Source organism: Etheostoma spectabile, chromosome 15, assembly GCF_008692095.1.
Source record: "Etheostoma spectabile isolate EspeVRDwgs_2016 chromosome 15, UIUC_Espe_1.0, whole genome shotgun sequence".
Taxonomy (NCBI): Eukaryota; Metazoa; Chordata; class Actinopteri; order Perciformes; family Percidae; genus Etheostoma; species Etheostoma spectabile.
The window spans coordinates 21,358,020-21,363,593 of NC_045747.1; the positions used below are offsets into that span (position 1 = coordinate 21,358,020).

Consider the following 5,574-nt stretch of genomic DNA (forward strand, 5'->3'; position numbering starts at 1 on the left):
CAACTGTTGCATGGCTTACACTTCAAGTGGCTCAGGTGGATGGCTGTCCATTTGGGTATGGGTTGTGTTGTATCCAAATATTGGTTGGAATTGATTTCTGTATGACATGAATATAATTTGTCTGTCATTTATTGTATTTTTCTTTATGTGGAGGTTAGTAAGACATGTTTCTAATGCAGTTGAAATTGCATTAAGTATAGACATTTTTAGAGAACTAAACACTGCATGTTTTAGTGATGCTCCTCCTCAGATGTCGGGCTGATGTTTTCAGCTGTAAGAAGCATCAATACAAACCCACAGGCTCGTTTCACACATTTGCCTGATGCAGATAGAATGCTTTGTATAATACATGTTATGGTTTTAGCTAGTTTCTGTCTTGAATCCAAGTGTTTTGTAAAAACTCATCAACATCCCTCAGCTACTGTCCTGCTAGCTAGCGACTAGCTGATCTCTTGAGGGCTACACCACTGTGTCTCTCACTGAATCTCTTCTGTGATTGAACAATTCATATATGTGTCAATTGCTAAAGGCAAACCTGTCAGTTGCTTAGACTTGCAAGAAATAATGTTTTTCTTTTATAGAACTAGATGTATATTTAAACTATTATGCCTTTTCTATTTTTATATAGGTTTTATACTTCCCCTGTGTGTTGGGGAACTATTTATTGCCTAAATTATTTATCTGAATTGAAATTATTTTGAAAGACAAATTTCCAACAACTCCATTTGATCTCCTGATGTGTGTCCTGCCTGTTTTGGTGATATATATTACGTGTCTGTGTGGCATGGCTGTGTGTGTAGGATCCATCATAGAACCCTACCTGTCATACATGCCTTCATTTGAATAAATCACTCATTTTTCAAAAACACAGGGAGCATAGTTTATTCTAGAAGTCAATTTCAAAATGTGTCTGTTGGTCCTGTCTTTCTATGTGAATACATAGTGACCTTATGTGCTGCCCTGGGCATATATCTAGTACTAGAACTAGTTTTAAAACTGATCCCAAGTCCGAATCCAAAGATTGAGTCAGAGTACGCCCATGTGTGATGATGCAGGTATGAATCTGTCCCTGCTCCAGGGGCATTTACACTAAAATCACCCTGTTGTGTGTAGTATTGTCCCATTCACTCACTTTCATGTCAACACTGGAATGATCTTGGTATATATGTATATCAAAGCATGTTTGCTATTGCACAAAAATCAAGATTATGTATCAGGGACTGTGTTGTGATTTAAGGTGTGTGTGTGTGTGTGTGTGTGTGTGTGTGTGTGTGTGTGTGTTTTGGCAGACTTGTTTACTTTTTACTTCAGGCATTACTTTCTGAAGTAAAAATGAATGTGTCAATAGGGGGAAATGTTTGGGTCTTTGTAAATTATAGTGTGGTCTAGACCTACTCTATCTGTAAAAAGTCCTGAGATAACCTTTGTTGTGATTTGACACTATAAATAAAATTTAATTAAATTACTAGTGTTGAGGTTATAATGAGTTGCTTATAAACCATTCCTGGGCTATGGCAAGCCATTTTAACATTTAATATGTAGGCTGGATGAATCAAAGTTGTAGATATCTTAATACACAATTTCTACTAGTTAGAATGTTATTGTGAATATCTTTCATTACTGTTCTGACTAGAGAAAGTATAATTTGAACTGAGACAATTGCTATTATAGCTATCTAAAATGTTATTACAGATAGGAGTGTGCTTCGATTAAATGTTAAAGTGGCTTTTCATACTGGCCTGAACACTATCTGCTGTTAATCACTACACAGTGTTATAACGGTTGTTACGTTGACATGCATTATTACATTTGTCAATGTAACCTTTGAAGTTTGTTATGTGTTGATGTAATACATCAACAAAAAACAGCCATTTGAGGCCACCTTCCTGTTGGTACCTTTTTATAAGTTAATGAGAATCACCTAACTAACTTTCAGTTTTTTTAGTTTTACTTAGGACATGTCCTTCTACTCACTCCATAGGTTACAACTTGGCCAGGGACAGTTCCCGTTTCTTTTCTGTGGGCTGGACCTTGTTTCATTTTTACTGTTAGTTACACTGGCTGCATGTCTTGAAAATAAGACATGTTTTGAAAGCCCAAGTCAAAAAATGAAAAACAAAAAATTCTACGAAAAGACCAAAACCAACAATGTGTTAGTCTGTCTCTTAATACTCTGTCTAATTGTGGCTCTCAGCCCATCGGTTCCTACTGAAGATGTACTATACGTCATAAAAAAGGGCCCCCAAACATTTAATTTAATTTATAATAGGTCTACCATTTCCTTAAACAACTGACCACTGTAGTTTTTTATAAAAAATTAAAAAAAATAGGTGGAAATAAGCACTTGTCAGGGACTATTTTCAGTGGCGGATAAATCCATATTTGGTCTACAGTAGTGAGTATTCGTTGCAGCAAGACTGTGTGATAAATAAAAATAAAGTACTGTATGTGTGTGTTTTCATGGTGATGAAGGAACATGTCACCCAGTGATGTAGGGTGCTCATTGATGGGTTTTATGATATACCAGGCTATGATACACATAATACTTGTCAGAGGATCTGGTCATTGTTGCTTTGAATCTGCACATGGGATTTGTTGACTACAGTATAGAGAATATCACCAGACTTGTTCTTTCATTTGTGGGTAAAACAAGAGGCAAAACATCATGTGTAAATAGAAAGTAATTCTTAATTTTAATCATGTATACTTTAGATTTTACTGGCCATTTTCAAATGCATGATGTGTAGTTTCAGGGGTTCTAGGCAGCCATTGATTTGTATCAGGTGTGCATTCCTCTTTGTTGTCAAAGTTGCATTTCTATTGTGCAGTCAAGCAATGCAGATTTATCAAATCAATCTCCAGTATTAATGCAAACCTATACTGGTATGGTACTTTAAATACCTTTTTTGAAAATAATTTTCCAAATCCATTGACAGTATGGAACATTTTACTTTTATACTATGTTTTTTAAATGTATATTCAAGTGCAAGTTAACACTTGATAATTGATAAGAACAGATCAGTACAACAAAGTCACAACTCCATGATGAGCTGTGTGTAGAGCTGCTGTTCCAGACCTCTATGTGCCCTGCATGTTGTCACTCACTCTGTGCTGCTGCCATTTTATTCAGGCTGCTATGTGTATGTGTTGCTTTTGTTGTCATCCACCTCAGGTCTTGGTAGCATGTGGCTCGTCCTCACTCTGTCCCTGACTGACTGTTGAGTGTTTAGACAGTAACATACAGATGATCATTCTTGGTTTCTCTACTCTCTCCTGTGTGTTCCATTGCAGTTTAACCTAGGTTTGTCTCCCTGTTGTGTTTTTCTTTTTGTTTTGTTTTCTAGATCTCTTCCTGTATGCCCTAGCATGTTGATGTGGCGTCACAGTTCATCGTCCAGTCCTTGTCTTCTGCGCTTCTCTGATGCTTCCAATTTCACCACTGACCTTATGTTTGGCAGTAATTAACGAGAGTTTTTCTTTTTTTGTTTCCTATATGTCGTGCTGCAACAGGGGCACTAGAAAGACTGCCCCTGAACATGTTGGAAAGTTACATTACATGTTAAAGAATATATTTTTCTAGAACTGGCTTACATAACCAGTGGATTTTTGCTAAATCAGTTTGACAAGTCTGACCTTTCCTTAGTTTGGATCTCCTGTGTTGTGGAGCAGTCCTCCCAGTGCCCCTGTCCTCTGGTGGTGGTGTGTTTTTTTGTGTAAGCAGCAAATCTGTTGTGTGTGTGTGTGTGTGTTTGTGTGAATTAGAAACACTTAGTGATCACATGTTGTTAGATATTAGTAATTAGGATAGCTAAGGGTTCATCTTTGGGAGTTTCCATTTAAGTGATGTTATGAGGAGGTAACATTTATTGTCAGTGTAAAGCATCTGTTTTTATTTTAAGCCTACTGAATTAGATGATGCTGTTCTGCTCCTTTGTGTCAAGAATCAGACCCACAAACCACAGAGGAGAGACTTTTGTTACAATGTATTTAGTATGCATGTTTTTTTTGTTTTTTTTAAATATATCTGCACTGAAATTCTTGGCAAAATGTAATCTAGTTTGTGTTAAGTTAAATGATGAATAAACTGGTGCCAAATGTTTTGCACAAATCAGCTTTTTCCCCCTTTTATTGTTAGAAGCAGATTTTGGTTAGTGTGACATGTGTTTTCAGCTGACTCAGGCTTACATTACAAAATTAGGATTTAGAGATTTAGCATGACGATGCAGATTTTGATGCCTCATTTCGGTGACACTTAAATGCCTGCGCTGCCCTCTGGTGTTTCGAAACGGACATTACAGGCAACGGAAGCATCACTGCACATGACGCTTATTAACATTACACTTGGCAGCAGGTACCGTTAGCTTACAGTTAGCTAGTAGCTAGCTTTAACACAGTTAAAATGCAGACAACTAAACAGTCTAACGTGTGGCTGTATTTCAGTGGAAAGGATTCCGGGACGTCCAACAGTCTGCAGCTGAGAAACACCACAGACGGGACGCTATGCTGCATTCAGTGTTGTTGTAAAGTACTCCTGCTATCTAGTGTTTTTTTTGTTGTTTAACAGCAATATGACTAGTGAAATGAGTCATAGTTGCATTTCAAATAAATTATATACAGGGTGTGTGTGTGCGCGCCGTATGTGTGCATTGTTTTGAGCAATAACTACCTGCAAATCACCAATAAGTGCTCCAAATTTGCACATGAAGACCAATCAGGTTCCACTTTTTTTTAACCATGTCACCTCACTACTGAGGTTAAAAAAACATCAGTAAAAAATTTTGATTATTAATCCCCAATGGGGAAATTACAATTTACACTGTGTATTTCAGGCCTGTGTGTGATTACTAACACACACGCTCAGGATCTATACATGCACTAATGGAGAGATGTCGGAGTGTGTGGGCTGCCAGCTGAACCAGCGCCCTGAGCGGGTGAGGGGGATACCTTGCTCAAGAGTACCTGGCAGTGCCCAGGAGGTGAAGTGGCGTCTCTCCAGCCACCAATCCACACTTAGTACTTTTTTGGCCCATACGGGGACTTGAACCAGTGACCCTCCCGTTCCCAACCCAAATCCCTACGGACTGAGCTACTGCCACCCCTGAAATCAATCATAAATATTGACAAATATTGTCCGATCGCTAAATTCATAATTTAATGGAGGACATAATGAATGACATTAAATATTAAAAGTTAACCTTTTTTTTTCTTACTTTGAACATGTTACAAGCCATCATAAAAACATCATGGTGCTGTTTGTTAGCAATGACTTATGTTATTATTAGTCATTAGCTAAATTTGTTAATTGCAGATTTTCATTTCTGATGCTGACTGTATTGTCCTCCAAACCTGCAGCAGACCCACTTGTAACTGTTAGAATTACATTTTGTTATTATTATAATTCTTATTCTTCCCTTTTTTACTATTTAGGTAACAGTTGTTATTTACGCTTTTATTTTGAAGTAATTTACAAGTCTCTTTGGGCTGCACTCGCGTGAGTTCTACTGTTGTTTAACACGAGCGGGCAGCAGGTAGCATGGACATGTGTATGTTACGGTAAAGATTTCATGCTGGCTA

The 5,574-nt window shown here is 37.5% G+C and overlaps 1 long non-coding RNA gene across 1 annotated transcript in view; it reads left to right on the forward strand.

Annotated features, from left to right (window-relative positions):
• The first annotated feature begins 265 nt into the window (after positions 1 to 265).
• The window catches only part of LOC116702545 (uncharacterized), a 23,463-nt gene continuing 18,154 nt past the window's right edge, over positions 266 to 5,574 (forward strand). The window contains exon 1 of the long non-coding RNA XR_004335190.1: positions 266 to 4,130. This is a non-coding gene — a long non-coding RNA (uncharacterized LOC116702545). The remainder of the gene's footprint in view (positions 4,131 to 5,574) is intronic.